Here is a 9,941-nt window from a genome sequence, read left to right as displayed (position 1 = left end):
AGGCAGAGCCTGATATTGGTGGGAGGAGGTGGACGTCGCTTTGGGAGGCAATGTCATTGAGACGTTGACTCAGGAGGAGTTTGTGACCCGGTTTAGGGCAGAGTTTGCACCAACTATTGAGGTGCACCAGTTGGCGAGGAAGTTTCATGAACTTCGCCAGACGAATCAGACTATGGCAGAGATCACTGCCAAGTTTAAGGAAAGGTCTCTTTTGGTTTCGCAGTATGCCACATACGAGGAGATGAAGAAGACAAAGTACCATGATATGTTGCGAGATGGTATAAGGGAGTTTGTCAGCTTTTCAGATTGTCGAATTTTGGAGGACATGATAGCTAGAGCCCAGGAGCAGGAGATTAATTTGGAGCACCTCGGGAAGAGGACACCAAAGCAGGTGCATACAGTTAGGGCTCCTGCGAAGAGACCCAAGACTTTTAATTAGCGAGTGAGAGGCCAACAAGGCCAATGTCAGTGTAGCACGTGCAGGAAGCAGCACAATGAAGTTTGTCGATTTAGGGGTTCAATTTACTATAAGTGTGGTAGGCTTGGTCAAGTCAGTAGAGAATGTCCCCAGGGGACGAGTCTGTTATGTTTCCACTACAACCATGTGGGCTACAAGAAGGTCGACTGTCTGATGTTGTGGGGGTGGAGTAGTGTGTGTACCTGCTCCAATTACTTTTAGGATCACTGATGGTCATGAGGGAAGAGTGGATGTCCCCATGGTGAGGAGCCGAGCATTGTAATCACAGGCTGAGGAGATCCGAGTTCCACTAGTTGACATCGCAAATATTTTATTTTGAGAATCTTCTTATGCCATTTTGCATACCGAGAGTCGTGCTTAGAAGATTTTCGTGTGAGCCAGTTTTGGATATCGATGTGGGAGGCATTGACCATTTTCAGAGCAAGCTTTAAGTGAGAGAAGACCAACATCTGGTTCAAACTTTGGTGGTATCACCAAGTAATTCAAGGAATCCGCAAAGTGGACATGTTGGGTTTGAATGCAGGAATTATAGGGGTCATTTGGGAATACAAGGCAATGAGGAATTGGTTTGATCGTGGGTGGAAGATCGGCAATTGTCAAGTTCATACCTTCGAAGTGTGGTCAGTTGCTGGTTCGCATGGGAATTACTCTAGTGCAAGAAGGTCATTGAATTAGTTGGGTACCCATTACGATAGTTGAGATTTTGTTCTTCGTCATCTAATAAAGTCGTCAAGGACATGTAGTGGATTTAGTGGAAAGTGCTCGGGAATATTAAGCTTGTTGAGATGTCGGGGAGTATTCATTTAATTTTGGCAGGTGTGTGTTTGCTAGGATTGGCTAGTAATGGAACACTAGTACTTTTAGGCTCGTATTGTCAGCAAGTTCAAGTAGTCAGGTTGCGACATAGATGGGAAATCTATCACTTTTATGGTTGGAAGAGTGGAGTTGAATCTAAGTGGGGGAAAACCGCTTGGACTAAAGGATTGCACAAGGAATGAGATTTCAGGTTACCTTGCACATTATTGGTGGCGCGTGGGGGTATGCGATTAGTTTCAGGTTGATGGATTGTGTGTAAAGCATCTTTACATGTTCTTGTCTGGTGAAGGCTTTGGTGTTCAAAGCATAGCCTAAACACCTGATTGGGGTATATTCGGATGAGGTTTGGACTCATGATGATTATGGTTGGTATGGTAGATGCACAGTAAGACCATGGGTTGGGTCCATGGCAGCGTGGAAGTGTTGTAACACCACGGGGGCCATAGCATTAACTAGGTTAGCAGGTAGTATGGTAGTGTTGTAAGATTATGGGGTAGCCGTAGCATTCACTAGGTTAGCAGGTAGTGATGGAAGTGTTGTAAGACTGTGGGGTGGTCGTAGCATTCACTAGGTTGGCAGGTAGTAATAAACATGTTGTGAGACTGTGGGAAGGTCATAACATTCGTGGATTCACTACTCGAAAACTGACCTTTAATGACGCGCAAACAATGACACGCAGTGATTTATGATAAGCATTTTTGGGCGACCTAAAAATAACGTCCATTTTTAAATAAAATGAACGATAGAGGGCACACATTTTTGTGTGCCCTAAAATTAATGTCCAATAAAAAAATTAAAAACACGGAGGGCACCTATGTTAAAATGAGTGTCGTGTAGAGATATCGCTTTATATTTTATGAAACGCGCATTTCTTCTTTGGGGGGAAATGAAAATCCCTAAAGTTTGAAAGCCCGCTATTTTATCCTCTACCTTATTTCCATCGTTCTTCTCTCTCAATCAATACCCAAAAAACCCTAATATCATCACCACTCCTCGCCAACCACTGCCGGCTACCGTCCGTCGTGTCCTCAGGTGACCATTGGAAGATGTTCGCGCAACCTACACAATCGGTAAAGAGCTAGGCCGCGGCCAATTTGGCGTGACATATCTTGATCGTCTCTCTCACACACACAGAAGCACATTACCTTTTTTCTTTGCCGGGTTGCATGTTCTTTCTTTCTCTCTCCATACTTTTCTTAATTCCTCCGCAATCTCACGTCTTTTTCACCAAATTCCTCCCTTTACAACAAAACCCATATTAATAACACCCTCCGTTATCTTCCTCGCTGTGAATTCACCCTAATTGCCAGCTAAAAGACTAGGGTTTTCGCTTTTGCTATAGAAGAAAGGAATCTGGGAACTTCAGAGTTGCGAGGTTGACGAGGAACAAAGTTACCAAAGAGCTTGTTGCTATGAAATATAAAGAAAGAGGACACAAGGTATATACGATTTCCCCCATATCTGTAGTCTTAATTTTACACAATTTTAATGTTATCTTATTCCAAGATGCTAGTTTTCTTATCTGAAACTAATATACGCTAATTAAAAGAATTTTTATTCTATTTTGGCTGTAAATTGATGAGAATGTTGCTAGAGAAATCATCAATCATAGATCCCTCCGACATCCAACCTACATATCTCCCTGATGTTTCTGAAAATTAAATACTCCTAAACATCGCATCTTGAGACACTGAAGTTAACTTCTGCCCAACCTACATATCTCCCTGATGAGTTGCGATGGCTTTGTTGGAATGAGTACCTATTCTTTTTTCTGCCAATAGCATATATGTGTAAGCTTGTTGGGCTGGAAATGGTCGAAGGAAACATTAAACATCTATGGGAGGGGCGAGAGGTATCGATATTAATTTCTTTTTAATTTCGGTTTTACATCAAAATAAAAAACTTATGCTTGAATTGAATTCTGAATGATATCGATATTAATTTCTTTTTAATTTCGGTTTTACACATGATCAGATTCTTTCGAACTGGAAATTCATTCACCTCGAAAGCTTGTGCAGCCTCACATCTTCTCCAGTTTACTGGGTCGCCTCTGTAGTCTGCATCTCTGTAACAGTCTTTTGGTTCAACTTTGTTGCAAAAGCTTATGAATTTCTTTTGATTTGTTTTTAGTATGCGAGATTGAAGAAATCACTTGTGGTTATTGACAAGTTTCAGTTTTGATTACATAGATTATGAAGTTTAACATTTTCTGCATGTGAAATTTTACAGAGAATATTTTGAAGTAGTTGACAGAACTTGGAAGCCATTTGAGCAGACTCTATGGTCACATATCTCTAAAAAGTTATAATATTTGTATTATTTTCTTTGAGGTAGGTTTATTTTATATCAATCAACAATTCAACATCTTTAAAAAGTTATAATATTTGTATTATTTTCTTTCATGTTAACTTTTTATACACTTTTAGGGTTGTTGAAATAAAAAAATAACTAAAAAGTAGTCTATTTATTTCATGTTAGACATGCAGGTATACAAAAAAAGAATGGGATATTGAGTAGCTTGTGGGATCTGGTGGCATGCCATCATCATATTCAGCAACTGTGACTGCTCTTGGTACTACTGTTGGTGTTGGTTTTCAGGATGGTATTAGTGACACTAAATTTGCAATTGCTTTCATACTAGCTTTTATTGTATGATTTCTCTCTCCCTCTCTCTCTCTCACACACACACACACACTCTCTCTCTCTCTCTTTTTCTTTATTGTTGTTGTTTGTGAATTTATTGTGCTGCATCTTGTAAATCAAACTAACAGTTTATGATGTTTGTAACAAACATGTAATGTATGATGCAAGTGGTGTTTGTAACAAACATGTACTATTGAATCAAATAGTATATGCTCTTCCTATTGAACATCCCTTACCTGATAACAGACCACTTCGTGAACTTCTTGGGCACAACCCTCCTCAGGTCTCTTTTCTTTTCTTGCATTTTCATTTGTATTTCTAATATGAAAAACACATTTTTTATTTTTAATATTTTTATTTAACAAATTCTTTTTCAGGTTGCAGCTGGTGCATTGTTGGGGTTCCTTACAACAACAGTTGTTCACTTAATCTCTCAAGTTGCTAGTATGGCTTGACAGTTGACATAAGGATCCTTCTGCAACACATTCTACTGAAGAAGTAGCACCTATATGTGCATGAGTCTTTGTTTTCATTTTGGCATGGGAATGAATTTCATAGTCAGGAACGTATAATGATGCCTTTGAGAAGTATATGCTGGCAAATTTAACATTTGAAATCTCAACCATTTTGGATTTGTTTAATTTCCTTTTTCAGATTACAAAAGTAACTTCTTTTTATCCCTTCCTTTCCATCAATGGCAAAAAAAATCCAAAAGGTGTTTCAGCTTCCAAAGGGGAGCACCTAATGAAGCTATGGATGGTCTTGATCTAGTGGTGATGGAAAAGCTAAAAGGGAAGGATGTTAATGACAGGTAAAAAGTTTATAATCTTGTATTTTTTTAACTCGTTTAGAAAAACTATTTATAATCTTATATGTTTTTTTATTAAAAACCAAAGTTTGAATGGTTTTCTCTATGTTTAAAGTACATATATATAGTTTTGATGTTTAAAACTTAACTGAAACAGAGTAAAGTGTATTTTTCGTCCCTTAGGTAATCTAATTCCTAAAGTTCTAATATTTGTATAATGTTGAATCATTATGAAGTTTACTTTCAAATTTGTCTTATTAGATTTACAATTAATGAAGCAAGTTATTGATAATATTGATGAACATATGAAGAGTGTCCTAATTAATTTTCCTCATTGTCTTTCCACTACCCTCTCTCTCTCTCTCATAGTACTCTGTTTTTTTCTTGATCAGATTGTGGTAGATGAAAAGAAAGCTATTTTGTCAAGCAATTTTGGGGTGGAGTTATGCTATACACACCTTATTGTCATAAAAATGCAGTAAATATCTTACCACCAGTGGCATTTTGTGATGAAAAAAGTAGAGAAGCTAACTTTAAAAAATGTAATATGCGAGGAACTAATTCAACTTGATGACTGACAGAAGTTCTGGAAAAATTGGTATGGCTTTCAATTAATTCTTTTCAAATGAGAATTTATTTATAAAAATGAACACAGATTTTGCTTCTCTTATTAACGTATGTTTTCTAAATACATTTCCCATGTTGATAAAATTTGGTACGTTCCTATTTGCTGCAATAAGCTGCTATGACCTGACAACTTTGGACTTGGAAGTATATTGAGCATAAACCATTTTATGTAGAAAATTCCAACAATTACCATTTCTTACAACTTTTAACATTTAACAAGTCCTCATTTAATAAGTTGATAACGTGTTGCAAGGTGGGCTCGATAGTATTGCTAGTACATGCACTTCCATTGTTAGATATCTTTCTGAGCTTCCCCATATTTATGAAGGAGTTTACAAAGGTAATTATTTGCCAAAACCCTTTTAAATATGTTAATCTCCAAAAACGTTATTTTATGATGGATATAAAATCTATTAAAATGTAAACAAACGGAAGTTGCAATTCTGATCAGGTTTTTATTCCTACTGATTTTTCTTAGAACAAATGGAAATTGCAAAGTCAAAAGGCCCATGTGAACTATTAAACTTGGAAGACATACAGAAAAGGATGAGAAAAAGTGGATACCCGGCCAAATTGACCGAAACCGGAACCGGAACCGGTGGTTCCTAGGATGTTGGAACCAGAACCAGACCCGGTTATATTTTCATATTTTAAAACGTCTTAGTCTCACTCTACTAGTTAAGGAAATTCGATTTTCATGCCAATGGTTTATCCATTAATAGTATTCGCTTATAATCTCTAAATTTTTAATTCTGATCTTGCAGCTCTAAGATCATCTTTAAAACAATTGGAGTTTTGTTGGAGGAAATGTGAGGCAAAGGCATGAATGCTTTGAAGTATAAGGTTATTATTCTTGACGAAGTGCATGAACGATATGTTGAATCAGATCTTGTTCTTGTGTGTGTAATGCAGTTTCTGATAAAGAATAGCGCGTTAAGGTCAGCTTTTTTTTTGTGGGTTTAAAATTTATAACTGGTTTAGGTTGGTAATACATTGTAGCATTTTCCAGGGTGGTATTGATGTCAAGATACAAGGATTACTTTAAAGATCTTGTATCAACGTAGAGTTCCATATTTTGAGCAGGTAGTTTGGTTATTCTGAATCAAGTTGAGCTTTTAAGGGTGTTTTGGGCAAGTATTAAGTATGTATAATTGGTGTTTCATCTTTTTTTTTCTTATTAAACAGGTGGTTGAACTTTTGGAAATGGATTCAGAAACACCCCTGTCATTAAAATACTTTTGGAATTGACTGATGTTTGAATTACTTTTGGTGGAGAAAGCTATGTTTGATATTAGTATGTTAATCTTCCTCTTGTCTTTTATCGTTTTTGTCCCACAAGGTTTCCCTTTATTTTGTTTGTTAAATTACTTAATTGCCCATTGCCATCTTTTTCTTTTTCCCCTAGGATTCTTGCTTATCATTCATGATGAGAGTATATTTAGACAAAACAAGAAAAATAGAACTTTGACCATTTCTTTCACTACCCCTGTTGCTCACGTCTTGCTTATTCACATTTAATTTCCTTCTTTGCTCCTCCTTGAAATGTGGTAGGTTATACTCCAATCAAAGTTACAACAAAAAATTGGAATTTTTTTTGTTAGGCTTGTCTGTTTCAGATTTTGTGAGAATCTACAATTAGTAACAAAAGTTATGTATATATACAAACAGTTACATGTAATTGGATAAACATCATGAATGACAATTATACCGCGGTTGACAGTTTTCTTGATTATGTATAAATTAATCACTTTTTTCTGGCATATTTAAAGCAAATAGGGCTATTTTGCAGGTGAATCTGGTGGTCAAGATGTGATTGCTTTGACTATTATAAGTGATATGCTCTACTTGTAACTTGTAAGTAATTTTCTAAATGACATGCTGACGTGTAGGTAATATTTACCATTTCTATGGGGGTATTCTTGTCATTGTGATTGTCATTGTTGATATCAGGTAATTCATATTGTAGTGTATTTATTCCAAATCCCACATTCTTTGGATGGAGAAAAGGGTAATTTTATCTTTTACAACTAACATTCCATGTTTGATTCTTCAAATAATTATATTAGCATATTAGTTTTTTGACTTTTATTTGATCAGGTCACAAGAATTATCGGAGTAGGGGTTCACAAGAATTATCGGAGCAGGGGTTCATTAGTCTTAAAGAGTTATGAAAGGCAAGATGCAACTCTACTTAGTTGGAATTTGATGTTTATCATCTTTGTGTATATCTTTTTAGTTAGTATAGCATTACATTGCAGAAGGTGTCCCTTAATAGCAATGTAGTATTAGGTTATATAGTTAGGGAAAACCTCTTAATAATAATGTACAATTAAACCCCCTTAATATCAATGTATTACAATTTTTTAACATCATGTTATTGGATGAAATTGATTGTTTTGGTTTGTTTACATATTTTTGTATTATATGTAAATGAGTATCGTAAATACGCATCGTAAATGCATATCGTAAATGGTTACTGAAGTTTATGACACGCAAATGTGTGTCATCTTCATTTATGACAGAGGATTCCTTGATACGCATTGCGTGTCATAAACAAGTGGTCGTAAGGTTACGACACGCAAATGCGTGTCGTCTTCCTTTATGACAGGGCCTTCCTTGATACGCATTGCGTGTCATAACTGCGCATCGTAAATGCGTGTCATAAATGCGCGTTGTAAATGCGCGTCGTAAATAGACGACGCGCAAAAGCGTGTCGTCTCTCGTTATGACATGGCCTTCCTTGACACGCATTTGCGCGTCATATGAGCGTTTTACGACACGCATTGCGCGTCATAAAAGGCTGTTTTTCTAGTAGTGAATCAAGGAAGGATGTGGGCCCTGTGGGGTCGGTCATGATGTAAGACTACAACTAGACGTGTGGCATTCATTTATAGAAAAGTAAGTTACATTGCATCAGTGTGATGGTTGGTTATGATATCCCTGGTTGGAACAAGAGAGTTTTTGAAGCCTTATATACAAGTAGGTTAGAGTAGCTTGGCCAGACAGACTCTTGAATAGAGTCTCGTGGTACATGCATTTGAAAGGATGTCGGTTTCAGCGACCGGGAATTCGACACTTCAGATAATCGGTGGATCAACTCGGAGCTCAAAATATCTTGGATAGATCAAATATGCGAATGTGGGTTAGCTTGACAATTTAGGGTTGTAAGTATTTTGTTCGGATTACATTACGAAGTGGAGCCATATTGGCTGTGTTTTCGAATGGTTTTGTATGTCGGGAAGTCAGATAAGGTATTGGATTCCTGGTGTTGATCTAAGTAGTGATGGTTTTTCTTTATTGGTTAAGGTCATCGAGAGTAAGGATTTATCCGTCTTTAATATGTGAGTTCTGTTAAGGATGGGTTCGATTCTTGGAAGGCCATCGTATGTTAGGGTCGACTTTTACCAGGAATCTGGTAGGTGGTCGGGGTGTATATGTTTTTGGGTATCTATAAATTTGTTTAGAACGTATACATTTGTTTGGTTCGGGTTGTGAAGTTGAGTCTTTTTGGGAATAGTTTTGATTGATTCAGTCTCTCTGGGAGTCCGACATTGTTCAGTGTTTACATTTTCAGGTATAGCGGTTGGATACTCGTTGGCTTAAGGGAGAAGTTAAGGTTCAGTCTTCATAAGGGCTTGTGATATCTGCTATTTTGGGTTTGACATCAGTAAGGGTGGGCGGTCATCAAAGCAAGGTGACTTCCCCAGTCATTTTTAGGATTTAGGGAGTTCATTCAGGATCGTTTAGTTCGGTAAAGGTGATATTAAGGAATGATTTTGAGGACGGAATCTAATTTAAGTGGGGGAGAGTTGTAACACGCTGTTCGGAATTATTCTGAGATTCAGGGCCGTACGCCGGAAGTCGATTGTATAAAGGCTATGGGCCTTAACGAGGTGATTTTTAAACCTTTAGGAAGGAGGTAATGATGTTTTTGAGATCTAAACCTTTTAATTGTGTTTTGGAGTCAAAAGGTAAAACGGGAAAAGTCATAGGCCGGGTTCCTGCATGAAATATGGATTTTTGTTAGAGAGGTTTTTAATCCAAGATATTTAGATAATATTGTATATCTCTTCAATACCTTTCCGTGGATATAAAGATTGTCAAAAACAGAGTTGGAACGAAGAACTTATGACTGTTTGAAGATAGGGCGGTTCTGGGGCTGAGTCGCATACACTGACGAACTCAAAGTGTATGCTCGGCGTACTAGGGCATCCCTAGTACACTAAGCGTAATTTGAGTACGCCGGACGTACGTGATCGGTGCCCGAACCCTATTTTCGTGGTTTGAGCCCTATTTAAGCTCCTTAACTTCCCCAAACCCATTCCATTCTCAGCCACCACCTCTCCAACACCCTCTCTTGTATCCTTAACCCTAGATTGAGCCTTGTGAGAAAAAAAAGTGTTTTTAAGTGCTTTGGAGTGTTCTTGGTGTACATTGGAGAAGAAGGAACTCGTTCAAGAAGTGTTGATTGCATTGGAGCTTGTAGATCCAGACTTTGTTCACCTTGATCTTTCTTTTAGAGGTATAAAGTTTGAATCTTGATGATGAAATTGTTAGATCTAGCTAGTT

At 37.3% G+C, this 9,941-nt stretch overlaps 1 long non-coding RNA gene across 1 annotated transcript; it reads left to right on the top strand.

Moving 5' to 3' along the window:
* Positions 1 to 2,252: 2,252 nt before the first annotated feature.
* On the top strand, positions 2,253 to 7,744 carry LOC145059410 (uncharacterized). The gene is made up of 13 exons (XR_013686769.1): positions 2,253 to 3,146; positions 3,269 to 3,624; positions 3,773 to 4,220; positions 4,315 to 4,748; positions 5,138 to 5,343; positions 5,626 to 5,712; positions 5,851 to 6,049; positions 6,137 to 6,310; positions 6,382 to 6,455; positions 6,558 to 6,666; positions 7,162 to 7,226; positions 7,323 to 7,380; positions 7,470 to 7,744. It is a non-coding gene; the product is annotated as an uncharacterized LOC145059410 (long non-coding RNA).
* The last annotated feature ends 2,197 nt before the right edge of the window (positions 7,745 to 9,941 follow it).

This window comes from Lactuca serriola, chromosome 6 (genome assembly GCF_051521515.1).
Source record: "Lactuca serriola cultivar US96UC23 chromosome 6, Lser_US96UC23_V15, whole genome shotgun sequence".
In the NCBI taxonomy this organism is placed as follows: Eukaryota; Viridiplantae; Streptophyta; class Magnoliopsida; order Asterales; family Asteraceae; genus Lactuca; species Lactuca serriola.
The sequence above is the reverse complement of the archived record's forward strand: the minus strand, read 5'-3'. Positions and strand labels throughout refer to the sequence as shown.